At 35.8% G+C, this 19,686-nt stretch overlaps 1 protein-coding gene and 1 pseudogene across 11 annotated transcripts in view; one reads left to right on the top strand and one right to left on the bottom strand.

Moving 5' to 3' along the window:
* CDKL5 (cyclin dependent kinase like 5) overlaps nucleotides 1-19,686 on the top strand; it is a 198,244-nt gene that overhangs the window by 39,093 nt on the left and 139,465 nt on the right. The window lies entirely within an intron of this gene.
* LOC102541697 (glyceraldehyde-3-phosphate dehydrogenase pseudogene) lies at nucleotides 5,891-7,048 on the bottom strand (annotated as a pseudogene). The gene has a single exon (XR_004187630.2). The product of XR_004187630.2 is annotated as a glyceraldehyde-3-phosphate dehydrogenase pseudogene (transcript).

Below are 19,686 nucleotides of genomic sequence, written 5' to 3' on the forward strand. Positions count from 1 at the left end.
GATAGGTTAAAAGTGATTTCTCTTTCTCTTTTTTTACTTAATTGATTACTAGTGAGATTGAACAGCTTTTCACAGATTTATTACATATTTGTATTTCTTCTGTGAAAGGCCTGTTTGTATCTGTTCTTTCTCTGTTTTCTCTGAGTGTTTCACATGACATTGATTCGTCAGATGCTAACTACAATTCTGGCACCAACTCCACTTCTGATCATCAACTAAGATTCTGTACCCAATTCGTGTGTGTGTGTGCCACCAAGCAATTCTCTGTCATCAGCTGGGTGTCCTACAGTTCAACTCAGTTTTGACGCTATCTACCAGGACGTAGCATCAGATCCCACAAGTTAAGGGCTCAGTCCTACAAGTCCCCCCATCTTCAGATGTCAGTCTAAAGTTCAGGTGGTCACCTTGGCTTCTGACCGCCTGGATATAGATTGGAGGTTCCAGTGACCCCCTCCTTGTTTTTAATTAATTTCCTAGAGTGGCTCACATAACTCAGAGCAGCATTTTACTTACTAGATTACCAATTTATTACAAAGTCTATAGCTCAGGAGCTGGCCAAATTGAAGAGATGTATAGGGCATGGTATGGGATAAGGAGGGGCGTGGAGCTTCTGTGCCCTCTCTGAGTGTGTCACTCTCCCCAAATCTCTACATAGTCCCCAAATCTCCACGTGTTCACCAATCCAGAAGCTCTCTGAACTCTTTCCCTTTAGGTTTTTATCGAGGGTTCATTATATAGGCATGATTGATCAGATCACTGGCTATTGATGATTGACCTCATTCTCCAGCCTCTCATCCCCAGAGGTAGGATGGTAGTAGGACTGAAAGTGCCAACCCTCTGATCACGTGGTTGACTCCACTGTCAAGCCACCCCCATCCTTAGGTTTCCTAGGGGGTTTTGAAAAGTCACCTCATTACCATAACAAGAGATACCTTTGTTGCTCCCATTCCTTAGGAAATTCCAAGGGTTTTAGGAGCTCCATTCCAGAAACTTGAAGGAAGACCAAATACATATTTCTTATTCTATATCACAATATCACACTAACGTATTCAGAATGTTAAACTTTTGTCTCTTTTTAAATTATTTTGTAAATCAAGAGGTGACTCACCCATTGACTTTTTCCTTTCTAAAATTTTTAACTTTTTAAAATTGAGGTTTAATTGATTTAAAATATTATATTAATTTCAGGTGTACAATGTATTGATTCAAATGGAGTACAGTACTCCATTTATAGTTATAAAATATTGACTATATTCCCTGTGCTGTAAAGTATATCCTTGTAGCTTATTTATTTTATACATAGTAGTTTGTACCTCTTAATTCCCTACCCCATCTTGCCCCTCCCCTTCCTTCTCCCTACTGGTAACCACTAGTTTGTTCTCTATAGCTATGAATCTGTTTCTGTTTTGTTGTATTCACTAGTTAATTTTTTAGATTCCACATATGTGGTATGTATTTGTCTTTTGTCTTTTTTCACTAAGCATAATACTCTCCAGGTTTATTCATGTTGTTGCAAATGGCAAAATTTTCATCCACAAAGTAAAAAGACAGCCTACTGAATGGCAGAAAATATTTACACGTGATATTACTGATAAGGGGTTAATATCCAAAATATATAAGCAGTTTATACAATTCAATGTAAAAAAAAAAACCCAACAATCTGATTAAAAAATGGGCAGAAGACCTGAATAGACATTTTTCCAATGAAGACATACAGATGGCCAACAGGCACATTAAAGATGCTGATCATCGCTAATCATCAGAGAGATGTAAATCAAAACCACAATGAGGTATCACCTCACACCTGTCAGAATGGCTATCATCAAAAAGACCACAGATAACAAATGTTGGTGAGAATGTGGAGAATAAGGAACCCTAGTACACTGTTGGTGCTAATGTAAATTGATGCAGCCACTGTGGAAAACAGTATGGAGTTTCCTCAAAAAAATGAAAATAGAAGCATATGATCTAGTGATTCCACTGGATATCTATATATATCTATATATATAGATATATATATCTATCTCCAATATATACTCCTGTGTATATATCTGAAGAAAATAAAAACATAAATTTGAAAAGATACTTGCACCTCACTGTTCATAGCAGCATTATTTGCAATAGCCAAGATATGGAAGTAACCTAAATGTCCATCAACAGATGATTGGATAAAGAAGATGTATCATATATATATCACACACGTATATAGTAGAATACTACTCAGGCATAAAAAAGAATAAAATCTTGCCATTTGCAGCTCATTGACTTTTGAAAACTTTTATGGTGAAGCATGATAAACACTTAAGGTATACAAGACATCAGTGAATTGTCACAAAGACAATACTTACGTAACTTGACCCAGGTGAAGACAAACACTGCAAACCCTCCAAAGTTAGTAGTCTGTCAAGGGCTGGGAGAAGTGGGTGTGTTCTGCTCCAGGCTCAGACATTGATAGTACATTTTCTATAGAGAATTTAAAATCAGTATAATTATTGACTACAAGTCAGTTTGCTTTTTGTTATCACTATGCATTGATCATTTAAAAAAATGTATGTGTAATATCTACTTTACTCTGTGTCCAGTTTATCTGTCATTTCGTTATTGGTTGGTGCTTGTTGTATGCACAAAGAGATACTCTTTTCCTTTTAGGAGCTTTATCATTTTGACTTTTACATTGAGATCTATGATCTGCCTGAAATTAATGTTTATGTATGGTATGAGTTAGAGGTCAAGTATAATTTTATTTTCCCTTATGCATATCCAAATGACTTAGCACATTTATGCAAAGGTCAAACTTCCCTCACTGGTCTGCAGTGAAAACTTTGTTATACAAGCACCCATTTCATGTATGATCTGTTTCTGTGCTTTCTGTTCTTTCCTTTCATCTCTTTGTCTAATATACTGTCTTAATGACTGTGCTTTATAAGAAGTCCTGATAGGAGAAAGTCTTTTTGTTTTTCTTCAAGGTGTCTTGTCTTCATTGGCTATTTGCATTTCTGTATGCATTTTTGAATCAGACTGTAAATTTCCATTAAAAAACTTGTTAGGGTTGATTAGGATTCTGTTGGGTCTCTAGCTCAGTTTGGTTAGAATTAACATCTTTACAGTGTTAAATCTCAGAAACATGGAATATCCCTTCACTTATTAAATACCCTTTAATTTTTAAAAATACTGTTTTCTGCAACATGGATGGATCTAGTTGTATCATACTGAGTGAAGTAAGCCAGATGGAGAAAGACACATTTTATATGATATCACTTATATGTGGAATCTAAAAAATAATACAAATGAACTTGTTTACAAAACAGAAAGAGACTCACAAACATAGAAAGCAAACTTATGGTTACTAAAGGGAAAAGGGAGAGAAGGATAAATTAGGAGTATGGCATTAGCGGATACACATCCCTGTATATAAAATAAACAGCAAAGATTTACTGTACAGCACAGGGAGCTATATCTTGTAATATCTTGTAATAACCAATAATAGAAAAGAATTGGAAAAAATATGTGTGTATAACTGAATCACTTTGCTGTATGCCTGAAAGTAACACAATATTGTGAATCAGTTATACATTAATAAGAAAAAAAGAGGTAAGGGGAAATTTTTTTTTTTAAATACTGTTTTCTGTGGTGTTATATGTAGAGGTTTTCCACTTTTCTTATTGTTTATTTCTAGGAATTTGATGTTTTTTGATAGTATTGTAAATGGTATTAAAATTTCATTTGCTAACTTTATTGCTGGTATATAGAAAGACAGTTGGTATTTAGATAAAAACTTTTGTATCCCTCAGCTTTGATAAAGTCATTTTTTCTGGTAGTTAATTTGTAGCTTATTTTGGATTTTCTGTATGTACAGCCTGTGAATAATAGTTTTTTCCCTTTATTCCCAGTTGTCATATTTTTGTCCAGCTTTCTGCTTGTTTGCAGTAGAAGGGTTGGCCTAAATTACCCAGTCAGCAATATTGGAAGCAGAAATTTTTCCTAAATGAAAATTTCAAACAGTATTCCATTCTCATTTCTGAATTATCTTTGAATTTAAACCCAAATCTCTGAGTACTTCAACAGTCATGAAGCCCAGAGAGAGATAATAGTATCTTTTGAGACATCATAAATGTTCCTAAAGGCTGTATAAACAAATATTATAAAATCTTTATTTTAAATATTTAAAATTAGTTTTGGTGGTGAGAACTCTCACTGTGTATCCCAAGGACTTATATATGAAAGCTTATCAGTAGTTTAAAGAATTCCTCAAAGTAGTGAAGCCACAAGGTGCCTCTGATGTACTGTCTTCTTAAGTATCATTCTTAGAAGCCTCCCACTGGAGGTAGCCCAGGAAGCACTTCACTTTGCAGAGGGCATTGTCTTGCCCCAGTAGTGCCATGTGGTGCCAGTAGAGATGAACAGCAGGAAGAGCTCTCAGAACTGTGTGGGGAGAGAAGTGGCATATGAGTGTCAGTGTGGGCAAGTGTCAGCTAGTGCTTCACAGAGGAAAATTCCAAGTCAACTATTACCTTGGGGTTGCAGCTGAGGGATCAGTCTTGTTGCAGCTTGTCCTCTGGCAATGTCATGCATGCTTCTGTGAGCTGGAGGAGTCTGTGGGTTGCCATCATCAAGGTAGTCAACAGATACTGAGTGTCTCAGGAAAGTGATTGCAGTTTAAAACAGACAACTTCTGCAGGGTTGTCTCCATGGGGGAATCTGTGCCATCCTGATTGTAGAGTTTCAATGGTAACAATATGAAGCTGCAGAGATGGACCAGCAAAAGGCATTTATAATGAGCAAGGGCTATATTAACTATTTTGGGAATTAAGGGAATGGGCAAACAAAAGCTGCAACTGTAATTAGTGTTGTGGAATGAAATCATCCCCCCCTTTTGTCTTCCACAGTGCTTTACACGTGATGGGTGTTCAATTAATGTGATATGTGTGTGAATTGTCATTAACACTTCAGACAACTTTTAAAAACTATTGCAGATGATGATGCAAATATGCTCATTAAAAAATTAGTATCTTTAACCAATCTAGCAGGTTAAATAATTTTATTATTCCTCTAGATTACAGTTTTTGAAAGATCAAATTTAGGGGAAAATCTTGTTCTAATTTTGGAGCATGATATATTTGAATTTAGTTTGCAGGTTTCTAGCTTAAAAAAAAGCTGTAATTATAAACAGCAAATGGATGGGATGTGAGACTGATTTAAGTTAAAAAAATTTGTGACCTTAATTAATTTAGAAGGCTGTATGTTTTCAAAATGTATTGACATTGTAAGTAAAATTTATTTTCGTAGTAAATATTTTAGGATTCTGTAGGAAGCCACATAGAGTAAAATGCTACTTATTTTTTTCCCCAGTGATGTTTTACTGAATCATTTTATTAGTTGTATGTGCCTTTCTTGAGTTGGAGATTTATGCAGGGGGCTAAAGAAATCTTTCTACCCGAAACGTAAACTCTTTACTGTTTTGTGGGTAGAAGTCCAATGATGGGCCTTAAGTAAGCACAGATGCTAGCTTTGCAGTGGGAGGGTATAGTTCAGTGGTAGAGTGTGTGCTTAGCATGCACAAGGTCCTAGGTTCAATTCCTAGTAACTCCTTAAAAGAAAAAACTAGCTTTTACAGTTGTGTATTTTTATAGAATAATACTATCTTGTCAAGTAGTCTATTTCTCTGAGTTTTTCTAGGTAGAATAATTTTTTAATTTTTTTATAGATAGAATAATTTTAACCACTCCTTAAGACTCTTCCAGTAAATTATGAGGCAAATACTTTTGTTAAACAAGAGTTCACTTATGAGCATGAATATTTCCTAATCTTTCTCCATTCCATGTATATTTTAGCTACTTAAAAAGCTTGGTTTTCATATATGATTTTTTTTTTTTTGGGTAGAGTATACTTTATTGATGGTACATGACAAGGCAGGGCTCCCTAAGCCCCTCTCCTTCTTCAGGGGGTGTGGGATGGAAACTGTGTGGAGGTCAGATTCTCAGTGTGTTGCGGGATCGAGTTGGGGCCAGGACTCCCCAGCAGCTGAGGGCCTCTCTCTTCCTCTTGTGCTCTTGCTGGGGCTGGGGGTCCAGGGGGTCTTACTCCTTGGAGGCCACGTGGACCACGAAGTCCACCACCCTGTTGCTGTAGCCAAATTTGTTGTCATACCAGGAAATGAGCTTGACAAAGTGGTCATTGAGGGCAATGCCAGCCCCAGCATTGAAAGTGGACTAGTGAGTGTCACTATTGAAGTCGCAGGAGACAACCTGGTCCTCAGTGTAGCCCAGGATGCCCTTGAGGGGGCCCTCCGATGCCTGTTTCACTACCTTCTTGATGTTGTCTATATTTGGCAGGTTTCTCCAGGCGGCAGGTCAGATCCACAACAGACACGTTGGGGGTGGGGACACAGAAGACCATGCCAATGAGCTTCCCATTCAGCTCCGGGATGACCTTGCCCATAGCCTTGGCAGCGTCAGTAGAAGCAGGGATGATGTTCTGGGCGGCCCCTCGGCCATCATGCCACAGCTTCCCAGAGGGGCCGTCCACAGTCTTCTGGGTGGCAGTGATGGCGTGGACTGTGGTCATAAGTCCCTCCACGATGCCAAAGTGGTCATGGATGACCTTGGCCAGGGGGGGCCAAGCAGTTGGTGGTGCAGGAGGTGTTGCTGACAATCTTGAGGGACTTGTCATACTTCTTGTGGTTCACGCCCATCACAAACATGGGGGCATCAGCAGAAGGGGCAGAGATGATGACCCTCTTGTGAGGGTCACCCTTCAAGTGAGCCCTGGCCTTCTCCATGGTAGTGAAGACACCAGTGGACTCCACAACGTACTCAGCACCAGCATCGCCCCATTTGATGTTGGCGGGATCTCGCTCCTGGAAGATGGTAATGAACTTTCCATTGATGACAAGCTTCCTGTTCTCAGCCTTGATGGTGCCATGGAACTTGCCATGGGTGGAATCATACTGGAACATGTAGACCATGTAACTGAGGTCAATGAAGGGGTTGCTGATGGCAACAATGTTCACTTTGCCAGAGTGAAAAGCAGCCCTGGTGACCAGGCACCCAATATGGCCAAATCCGTTCACTCTGACCTTCACCGTCGTGTTTCAGAGACTCGGCTGGCACTCACGAGAGATGCGGCTGTCTGTCGAACGGGGAGGAGCAGACAGTCCATATATGATCATTTTTCTCAGTCACAATGAGCACTTTAGAGATCAGTCTCTAAAGCTGGTATTTAATTTTGGTTCTTACTCATAGCAATATGTCTTTTCAATCATGAGTTGTCTTTATGCCCTTGAATATGGTAGGCTAACTATAGGTTATCTAAATGTCATAGTCATGAAAGAAATAGTTGATAATTTATAAAAGCTGTATTGCCTCACACCATACACAAAAATAAACTCAAAATGGCTTAAACACTTAAACATAAGACAAAATACTATAAACCTAGAAGAAAACATGGGCAAAACATTTTCTGACAAATCTTAGCAATGTTCTCCTAAGGCAGTCTACCCAAACAATAGAAATAAAAGCAAAAATAAGCAAGTGGAACCTAATTAAACTTAAAAGCTTTTGCACAACAAAGGAAGCCATAAACAAAACAAAAAGACAGCCTACAGAATGGGAGAAAATATTTGTGAATGATGCAACTGAGAAGGGCTTCATTTCTAGAATATATAAATAGCTTGTACAACTTAATAACAAAAATATGAACAACCCAATCCAAAAATGGGCAGAAGACCTAAACAAGCAATTCTTCAATGAAGACATACAAATGGCCAATAGGCACATGAAAAAGATGCTCAATATCGCTAATTATCAGAGAAATGTAGATCAAAACTACAATGAAGTATTACCTCACACCAGGCGGAATGGTCATCATTCAAAAGTCCACAAATGATAAATGCTGGAGAGGGTGTGGAGAAAAGGGAACCCTCCTACACTGTTGGTGGGAATGTAGTTTGGTGCAGCCATTATGGAAAACAGTATGGAGATTCCTCAAAAAACTAAAATATACTTACCATATGATCTAGCAATCCCACTCCTGGGCATATATCCAGAGGGAACCCTAGTTCAAAAAGACACCTGCACCCCAATGTCCATAGCAACACTATATACGATAGCCAAGACATGAAAGAAGTCTAAATGTTCATCAACAGATGACTGAATAAAGAAGCTGTGGTATATTTAGACAGTGGAATACTACTCAGCCATAAAAAGTAAAACAAGGCCATTTGAAGCAACATGGATGGACCTGGAGATTGTGAAGTAAGCCAGAAAGAGAAAGAAAAATACCATATTAAATCACTTATATGTGGAATGTAAAAAAAAGAAAAAAGACACGAACTTATTTATGAAACAGAAACAGACTCACAGACATAGAAAACAATGGTTACCAGGGGAAAGGGAGTGGGAAGGAATAAATTGGGAGTTTGAGATTTGCAGATACTAACTACTATATATAAATTAGATAAACCAGTTTATGCTGTATAGCACAAGGAACTATATTCAATATCTTGAATATAGATATAATGAAAAAGAATATGAAAGAAATATATGTATGTATTTGTATGACTGAAACATTATGCTGTACACCAGAAATTGACATATTATAAACTGTCTATACTTCAGTAAAAAACTGGGAAAAAAAGGTATGTTAGGCTGTTAAGGTTAAGTTCCAGATAGAGCCTGGGGAATCTTTAGAAAACATGACTTTTCTTTTTTTTTTTTAAAAAATGTGTGTGTTTGAATCAGACTTACTAGTGTCTAGTTCAGGCCATGAGTGCTTAGTATATATTTGTTTCTTTTTGAAGGGAAAATGTTTCTAATGACTACTTGATAAGTTTTGTATTTTTGTAATTTTATGATTAGAGTTCATGGGTGCATTTCACAGAAGACTTCTTAAAAATTACTGATTTTTAGTCCATTTGTCTCTTCTCTTAGCAAGTCCCCAAATGATAAATTGATTCAAATAACACTTAAAAAACTGAAATACTAATACATATTTAAACAACTTAGAATAAATATTATAATTTGGATTATTTAGTATGTATATTTTATGTGCTATATGTAGGAGAATAATTAAACATAAAACTAATGGAGCAGTCTTTTTTAGGAATCACTTGATAGAAAGCAGCAAACATTTCTCACAGAAGTAAATGGATGAAGTGAACCTGGTTTATCTCAGGAAAAATTCAGCTTAGTATTAACAGGAAAATGGCTTTCAATAATTCAGTCCATTCTGTCAATACTGCTGGACAAATTAATTGCTGAGTTTTGAGTATATTAGTCAAGATTCAACATGGGAAATAGAACCACTGTGAGAGTTATTGGATAAGGGATTTATTATAGTACCTAGACTGTACACAGCTGTAGGAGTTGTTGGAAATGTAAAAGTCAGGAAGCAGAAGGGTCAGAAAAATTGTCACTAATAGATCCTTCTGAAGTACTGGTACAGGTGTGTGAGTCAGAACTTACTAGGAAAATTTTAAGAAGCCAAGTGTGTACAGCCATCAAAGTGAGAATGCAGTGAGGATGATCGTGGAGAGGTCTGAGGGAGGCTGTTGCTCCGTGTAGCTGTTGCCTCCGTGGGTCCAAAGCCCAGAGCCAGGCATCTGTTGATGGACCTTAGGCTGCTGTTGGTCAGGTGGGGTCGAAGAGCTGAACACAGGGGATAAAAGGAGAATGAGGACAAGCTGAAAGCTGCCAGGCGCCTCTGCATTTGTTCTCACCATTTGTAACCATAAAGACCTTCTAAGAGTTTGGCCATCTCTGACTTGGTGTATTATACAGGGAAGGGAATTCTGTGAAACAACAGTTCCCAGGTGGACCAAGTTCATAATAGAATGGTCCATTACGTTTCAGTTCCCATTTTGGGCAGCTCTTTTGGATTTATCTCATCAGTAGATAATGAGGACATTGTAATACTTTGAGCCTCAAGATTTCTATTTCCTTATGGTATTTACTGAGGAAATGTTCATATGCTGTTATCACTTGAGAATTTAAAATGCTATACTTTGGATAACTTTTCTTTTTCTTACTAACACCATGGCCTTTTCCTAATGTATTTGAATTTCTCTGTACCTTATTAACTGATTTTTCTCTTTGGTGTTAAAGTTTTGTAATCCCAGTAAATGAATTACAGATCAGAAAATACTCAAATTTTGAAGAGGAAAGCGGGTACAAAATTTAAATGTGAATAACTACATAGTCTTTGGTGGATTTGGAATTTAAAATAACCAAGTGTGCCATAAGACTGCCTGCTGACTTTCTGAAATGTTCATACTCCACTCTAGTTAAGGGGAAATAAGAGGAGATGACCTTTTTGCAAGAGATTTTAGTTTGAGGACTTCTAGGCTCTTTGAAATACAGAGCCTCAAAAATTTGTCAGCTCCACTGATACATTTAGCCAGCAAAATTAAGTAGTCTGCTGTTCTCAGAATCCCACTAGATCCTTTGTACTCCAGGTCTGCTTTCTGTCTTATGCAGTGCATGTGTAAGACATATGCTTGCTAGTTAGTTTTATTTTTAATGGATGATCTGACAGGGTAGGGGAGTAAGGACATGATTTAAAAAAAAAGTGCTAAAAATAATGGGGGAAGATATAGCTCAGTGGTAGGGCTTGTGCTTGGCATGCACTGCATTCAATCCCCAGTACATTCATTAAGTAAATAAATAATAATTAAAAATAAATAAACCTAATCCCCCCCAAAAAGATTGAAAAAAATTTTCTTTTAAAAAAAAAGACAAGTGCTGAAAATAGTTTTCATTTATCTTCTTTCTGCAGTCCATAGTGGGTGGAGATTCATTTCTTTTTTCCCATTTAATTTTCCTTGTTTCTTCCTTTAGAGTTGGGGAGTCTCTTCTAATTTCTTTTTTTTAATAGACTTTTTTCTTTTATTTGACTTAGCAAAATTATTTTCAAGTTTATTTTCTTTTTATTATTTTTTTAAATTGAGGTATAGTCAGTTTATAATGTGTCAATTTCTGGTGTACACCACAATTCTTTAGTCATACATGAATGAACATATATTCATTTTCATATTCTTTTTCACCATAAGCTACTACAAGATATTGAATATATTTCCTTGTGCTATATACAATATAAACAGTATAAACTTGTTTATCTCTTTTATATATACACTGGTCAGTATCTGCAAATCTCAAACCCCTAGTTTATCCGTTCCCACTCCCTTTCCCCCCAGCAACCACAAGTCTGTATTCTATGTCTGTGAGTCTGTTTTTGTTTTATATATAATTTCATTTGTCTTTTTTTTTTTTTTAGATTCCACATATGAGTGATATATGGTATTTTTCTTTCTCTTTCTGGCTTACTTCACTTAAAATGACATTCTCCAGGGCCATCCATGTTGCTGCAAATGGCGTTATTTTATATTTTATGGCTGAGTAGTATTCCATTGTATAAATATATCACAGCTTCTTTATCTAGTCATCTTCAATGGACATTTAGGTTGTTTCCATGTCTGGCTATTGTAAATAGTGCTGCTATGAACATTGGGGTGCAGGTGTCTTTTTGAATTAGGGTTCCCTCTGGATATATTCCCAGGAGTGGGATTGCTGAGTCATATGGTAAGTCTACTTTTAGTCTTTTGAGGAATCTCCATACTGTTTTCCATAATGGCTGCACCAAACTGCATTCCCACCAACAGTGTAGAAGGGTTCTCTTCTTCTAATTTCTTTTAAGAACATTCACTGATAATAACTGAAGTATTCCGGAGAGTTACATGTACTTCTCAGTCATAATCTTAGAATATTTAGTATATTCCAAGTTGGTTTTCAAAACCTCTTCAGTTTTAGTATACAGCAGACCTTTGAAAAATGAAGGGGTTGGGGTGCTTAACTCTCTGCGCAGTTGAAAATCCAACTGTAACTTATAGCTGGTCCTCCGTATTCAAGGTTCCACATCCGTGAATTCAACCAACCTCAGATGGTGTAGTACTATAGTATTTACTGTTGGAAAAAATCTGAGTATAAGTGGATCCTTGTAGTTCAAACCCCTGTTGTTCAAGGGTCAACTGCAGTAGTTGATTTTTTAATTTCACGCTTGCCACCCGAGTGAAGACTACATTTCCTGGTCTCTTTTTCAGCCAGAGGTGGATATAAGATTGAGTCTTAGTCAGAGGATATGAATGGAAATATTGAGTACATCTGAATTGTGTCCTAAAAAGGAAGGGAGTTTTGCCATCCTGTACCCCACTTTTCTCTTTTCTCTGACTGGGATGCAGGCAAAATGGTGAGAGCTGAAGCAGGTATCTTAAGTCTGTGAAATGGAAAGCACTGGAACACTTAACCAGGCTTTTACATGAGAAAGAAACAAACTTCACTTTTATTTAAGCCACTGTTATTTTGGGTGTCTCTGCTAGAGCATCCAAGTTGATTACCTAATACATATATTAATGTGATATACTTCATATTATAATTAGGCAATATCTTAAGGACTAGAAACTTGTTTAACAAAACGTAAGTAAAATGAGGTTTTCTTTTAAGAACCTGGGATATCTCCTGGACTCAGTTGCAGAGGAAATAAACAGTCAGTTGCTTCTCTTGCCCCCTCTCACAATTGCTTCTCTCCAAATTTTCAAATATCTCACTTACTCACTTGCAAGGCAGTATGTTATGTCTGCCTTAATAGCAATAGTTTGAATTGCTATCTCCCAGAAAAGAGAATATGGTGGGTCCAGCCTTAACCAGTTTTTCTCTAGTCCAATAGGCTGTGGCTAAGGGGCAGTGTCCCATGATGGTGTGGAACTGGCTTCTGGGCATACGAGTAGAATCTTTTTTTTTTTTTTTTAAACATGTAGCTGGGAAGAGGTAACAGTTCAAGTTACATCGACGTGAACTTAGACAATCAAAGTTTTTTGAAATGTGTTAATACTTTCTCCTTACTGTTCAAGTGGTTCCTTAATTTTTGTAATATTAGAAAAGGGTTTGAAATATTGCGAGAGTTCTCTTAGTGTGTTAGTGTCATAGTGTGGGCTAGATCATCAGCCCTAAAATAAAATGCTAACATTGCTCAGGAGAATGTACGAGAATATTATGTAAATCCATGAATTATAATATCACTGTGAAGTTTGAAAAATGTAATTTCTATTATTTGACAAGACAAGAGAGGTGATGATACAAATTGAAAGATAAGTTTGTTTTCTTTTATATTGTTTATCTCATTAGATAATATGACATAGCTTCTATTTGGTACCTTCATTTGGAACAATTTGGATAAAGTTAGTGATGCAGTATCCTTCCATACTAAGTTTGTTTTCTGAATGTTGTAGTGCTTCTTGGATTTTTATCCCTGGGATATACATCATATATTGTCTGGAATTAGGAACAGTTATTAAGAGGTATAGATAATATTCACTTTATGGATTAGAAATTTTTCTTTAAATTTAAATTCAGTCATGTCAGGACTGAATTAATATGACAGATGCATCTTTACTTTCATGAATAAAGGGAAAAACAACTAACAGAGCACTTATTTTGTGTGCCAGATTGTGCATATAATTGGAGACTATTTACTAGAATATGTGAGGCAGTTAATTATTGTGAATTACATATTTTTAAACCTCTTGAGGCAGCCGGGACCCCGTGCTTAGTGACTGAAGATGCTTGATATTATTTGATGTTGTGGCCTCAAAGAAGGGAGTAGAATAAGATACTATACAAGATACTTTCACTTTTGGCAAAAGTTTTCGGTGCCCACCCCCTCCCCTAGTTAACACCATTTCATTTTGGTATCTTACCTTTCATTAGTGGTTCAGAAAAATCCAACTTGGAAGTGATATGTGTGACATCAACACTTTTGCTTCTGATGGACCATAAAGATGCTCTGTTTAAAACAAAATTTTAGCTTTATTTCTTACCTAATTCAGTTTCTGATATCTAATTTTATTTAAATTTAAGGATTGTGGCATTTTAATTTCATTCTTTTACATGTAGTTGTTCAGTTTTCCCAACACCACTTATTGAAGAGACTATCTTTTCTCCATTGTATATTCTTGCCTCCTTTATCGTACATTAATTGACCATAAGTGTGTGGGTTTATTTCTGGACTTTCTATCCTGTTCCATTGATCTGTGTCTGTTTTTGTGCCAGTACTGGGTAACCAAAGCTACAGTAATCAAAAGCATATGGTTTTAATTACTGTAGCTTTCTTGATGGGAATGTAAATTAGTGCAGCCACTATGGAGAACAGTATGAAGGTTCCTTAAAAGATTAAAAATAGAGTTACTGTATAATACAGCAATCCCACTCCTGGGCATATATCCACATAAAACTATAATTTGAAATGATACATGCACCACAATGTCTATAGCAGCACTATTTACAATAGCCAAGACATGAAGGCAACCTAAATGTCCATTGACAGATGAATGCATAAAGAAGGTGAGTTTTATAATGTATACAATGGAGTATTACTCAGCCATAAAAAATGAAATAATGCTATTTGTAGCAACATCAATGTACCTAGAGATTAAGTCAAGTAGGTCAGACACAAAAAGACAAATGTCATATATCTCTTTTATGTGGTAGCTAAAAAGAGAAAAATGACACAAATGAACTTATTTACAAACCAGAAATAGACTTACAGACATAGAGAACAAACTATGGTTACCAAAGGGGAAATGGGTGGAGGGGAGGGATAAATTGGGAGTTTAGGATTAACATATGCACACTACTATATATAAAATAGGTAAACAAGTTTCTACTATATAGCACAGGGAACTATATTAAATATCTTATGATAACCTGTAACAGAAAAGAATCTGAAAAAAAAATAAGGTATATGTATAATTGAATCGCTTTGCTGTGTACCCAAAACTAACATTGTAAATCGACTATACTTCAATTAAAAAAAAAGAATTGTGGCATTTAAAAGGGATATGAAAATGAATATATGTATGTATATGCATGACTGGAACATTGTGCTGTACACCGGAAATTGACACATTGCAATTGACTGTGTTTCAGTTAAAAAAAAAAGACCTGCGGTTAGAGGATGGTAAATGAAAAGCAGGCCATTAAGGGAACTTTGACTCTAATGAAATAAAGTCTCTACAGATTAAAAGGGTTATTTTGATCTCATGGTAGCATCAGTCTAGATTTTGTCCATTTTTATAAGCATTTCTGGCATTGATTATTCACCTCATTGTCTAGTGTGGTAGCAAACATTTTAAGAGTATGGTTTGTGTTAATAATTTCCCTGAAAATGATCATATTTCCAACTCTACTACCATACCTTAATTATGGTCCATAGCATCTCTCATCTGGCCTTTTGCAATATCCTAATGGTTTTGCTAGTGTCCAAGTTTATACCTCTTCCAAACTGCTACCCCGCACCCACTGCAACAGTGGTTTCTGATTTACAAGTTTAGTGGTGCCACTATTCTTAAAAACCTTCAATAACTTCTAATATCTAAGGATTAAAGTACACATACTATAGTATTACAATCAAGGCCCTTTTACAGCGTATTAATTAAATTGCTGAAGTCACTTGCCATGGTTATAGAGTTAGTAGCAGAGGATGGTAAAGTTGGAAGTATATTTTCCTGCACAAAAGAAATACGAAAGTGTGAAAATGGAATCCCTGCTCCTAGGAACCTTACTTAGTGGAAATGCAGTTCAGAGCATAGACACTGACTAGTCCAAAGTTAGTAGTGCATGAATTTTGGAGAACCTGTTGACCAAACTACTCTAAAGAAGTTGAATAGCAAATATATATTGAATTACATCAGTTTCCCATGATGTGTTGTTGTTTTTATGTTTCAAACTTTCTAATTTTTAAGCAGTATTTTGAGAAAAATGACAATTAGAAAAATAACATCCCACTTTTCCTCTCAAATATTGTGTATATCATTGTAATACATTTGAGCTTTTTAATATTTAGTATTAATACAAATTTGAATTGATGGTGGTACTTTAATGTTCCAAACTTGATCTGTTGTTTTTCTTGGAAAGGATAATGTAAATAACTATTTTAAAGTTTATGGTTCTTCCTATTTTCTAATATCTGAATTTTAAAAATATGTTATATAGAGTTATGTTTGTTTATAGAACAGATTCTGAGTTTTGTCCTTGCAATATATTCATAAAAGAAGCAACTTTACTATTCTTTAGTAACTTGTGTAAGTCAAGACTGGAAAACTTGAATTAATCAGACAAAACTTGAAATCAGAGTTAGGCATTGATATATGAACAAAGGATAGATCTTGAGGATTTTCTCTGCAGTTGATTGCTTATTATCAGTCTCTTGCTTGTGCTCATTCAGATTTTATTTCTTTGGTTCAATTTATTTGTAGTTTGGGCCTCTGTTAGGTGCGTATATAATTTTTAAATCTTCCTGATGGATTGACCCTTTTATCACTATAAAATATCTCTCTTTATCTTTAGTAATTGATTAATTTTTTAATGGAGATACTGGAGATTGAACCCAGGACCTTGTGCATGCTAAGCATGTGCTTTACCACTGAGCTGTACCACCACCTCCTAGTAACTGATTATTGATTACTGGTTATTGATTACTGGTATTGATGCTGATTATTATTGATGCGCATACTTTATTCAGATTTGTGTAGGTTTTTTCTAATAGTTTTTGTCTTAATGTCTATTTAGTCTGACCTTTATATAGCCATTCTCTTAGGCATGGTATATCCTTATCCATCATTTTTATTTTTAACTTATTTGTATCTTTGAATCTAAAATGTGTCTTCTGTGGACAGGTGGATCTTATTTGTTTATCCAGTCTGACAGTCTTTACCTTTTGGATTGTTTAATTATTTATATTTCATATTTTTATTGATATGGTTGGATTTCATCAATTTTGCTTTTTGTTTTCTTTGTGTTTCATGTCCTTTTTGTTTCTGTTTTACCTTTAATGGTTTCTTTTATATTAAGAGAATATATTCTAGTGCAGCATTTTAATTGCTTTAATGATTTTTTTCACTAATTTTTTGAGTAATTTTCTTAGTGATTGCTCTAATGTTTACTATATACATCCTTATCAGAATCTACTTCAGTTATATGCTAACTTCCAGTGAAATATTCCTCCTATACAGTTCTTCTCTTTTACCCCCTTTTGCATTGTTATATATGTCTATATATGATAGAAACCCAGCAATATATCATTATTACTTTACAATATTTTATCTTTTGAAGACTGAGAGAATAAAGGAAAGCAAGTGTATATTTGTAGTTTGTTATATTAGCCTTCTTATTTATCATTTATGGTTTCATTATATTGTGTGGATTCAAATTACCATCTGGTATCATTACCTTACTCCAGTACAGCTTTGCTCCCATCTGCTGCCTCTGTGCCTTTTTTTTTTTTTTTTAAATATGGGTTAACATTACTATCTAGTGTCACTTGTTTTCAGCTTGGAAAAACCTCCTTTAATATTTCTTGTAAGGTGGGTCTTCTAGTGATGAATTGACCCAAGTTTTTATTTATTTGGTATGTCTCTGTTTTGCCTTCATTTTTCAGACATAGTCTTGCTGGATATGTGATTCTTGGTTGACAGTTTTTTCCCAGCACTTTGAATATGTCATTCTGCTGCCTTCTGGCCTCCATTATTTCTAATCAGAAGTCAGTTATTAAAAAAAAAAGAAATCAGTTATTAATCTTATTGAGGATTCTTTATGTATGACAAGTTGTTTTTCTCTTGCTGCTTTCGAGATTTTCTTTGTCTTTCACCATTTTTTTTTGTTTTGTTTTGTATATATTAATTGTGTTTTCTGTCTTTCACCCTTTTGACTGATATGTGTGGGTGTGGACATCTTTGCATTCATCCTACTTGGAGTTTTGATCTTCTTATATGTGTAGATTGATATTTTTCACCAAATTGGGGGAGTTTTCAGATATTATTTTTAATTTTTTTAAATTAAAAAAATTTTTTTAAGTTTAGTTATGTTTTACTTGGCAGACATTTCTGAGGGCTCGAACCCCTTCAAGCCTGGGATGACAGCCTCTCAGATTGCTCTCCAGACATTATTTCTTCAATATTTTTTCTGTTCCTCTCTCTCTCTACTTTTGGTACTCTGATTATGTATATGCTGTTGTGTGTATTAATCTGTGTTCTCTAGAGAAACAGAACCAATAAGGGATATACTGTTGACCTTTGAACAACACAGGGCTTAGGGGCACCGACCCTCCACACAGTTGAAAAATCCACATGTAACTTAGAGTTGGCCATCCATATCCATGGTTCCTCTGCATCTGTGAATTCAACCAACTGTGGATTGTGTAGTACCTTGCTATTTAATATTGAAAGAAATCTGTGTAAAAGTGGACCCATGCAGTTCAACCTATGTGTTCAAGGGTCAGCCATAAATATTATGGTTCAGAGAGAGAGAGGTTTATTTTGAAGAATTGACTCATGGGATTATGGAGGCTAAGGGGTCCCAAGATCTTCAGTAGGAAGGCTGGTGAACCAGGAGAGCCAATTGTACAAGTTCCAGTTCAAGTCCAAGGCAGGAGGAGACATATCAGAGCTCAAAGACCAGACCATCAAGGAGAGAGAGCTAAACCTCTCTTGTTCAAACTCTTGTTTTATTCAGGCCTTCAGTGGACTGGATGAGGTTCACCCACATTGCAGAGGGCAATCTGCTTTACTTAGTCTACAGATTCAAATGTTAATCTCACCCAGAAACACCTTCACAGACGTACCCAGAATAATGTTTAGTCGAATATGTGGGCACCTTGTGGCCCAGTTAAGTTCACATACAAAATCAACCATCACAACACACAGTGTGCTTAATGGTGTCCCATAGTTTTCTGAGGGTCTGCTTAGTTTTCTTCATTCTTTGTTCTTTCTGTTCTTCAGATTGTATAATCTCTGTCAATCTGTCTTCAAGTTCACTGTTTATTCTGCTAGCTGAATTCTACTGTGGAGCCCCTCTAATGAGTTTCTAAATATAAACTTTATAATTTAGAGTTTTCAGTTTACAGAAAAATTACAAAGATAGTAGAGAAAGTTCCCAAATACCCCATACACAGTTTCCCCCATTATTAACAACTTACATTAGTATGGTATGTTCATTACAATTAGTAAACCAATATTGATACTGATTATTGATTGTTGATATTTTTTAAGTCAATATTTTATACAAATTGCTGTAGTTTTTTACCGACGCCTTTTTCTGCTCCAAGGTTCCATCTAGGATACCACACTACATTGTCATGTCTCTTTAGGCACCTCCTGATTGTAACAGATTTTCAGACTTTGTGTATTTGATGACCATAACAGTTTTGAGTAGTGCTGGTTAGTTATTTTTTAGAATGTCCTTCAATTGGGATTTCTCTGATGTTTTTCTTGTGATTAGGCTGATGTTATGTGTTTTGGGGAGGAAGACCAGAGTGAAGTGCTGTTTTCATCACATCATATCAAGGGTATCAGTGTGACTTACTACTGTTGATGTTAATCTTGATCATGTGGCTGAGGTGGTGTTTGTCAGGTTTCTCCACTGTAAAGCTGTTCTTTTTCCCTCCTTTCCATCCTGTCCTCTGTAGAAAAAAGTCACTATAGAGCCCTCACTTAAGGAGCCGGGAGTTATACTACACCTCACTGAGGATAGAATATCTACATGAATTATTTGGGATTCTTCTGCATGGAAGATTTTCCCACCCTCCCCCCATTTTATTTATTCAGTCATTTATTTATATCATTATGGACTCATGGGTATTTATTTT

The sequence above is a fragment of the Vicugna pacos genome, chromosome X (assembly GCF_048564905.1).
Source record: "Vicugna pacos chromosome X, VicPac4, whole genome shotgun sequence".
Classification (NCBI taxonomy): domain Eukaryota; kingdom Metazoa; phylum Chordata; class Mammalia; order Artiodactyla; family Camelidae; genus Vicugna; species Vicugna pacos.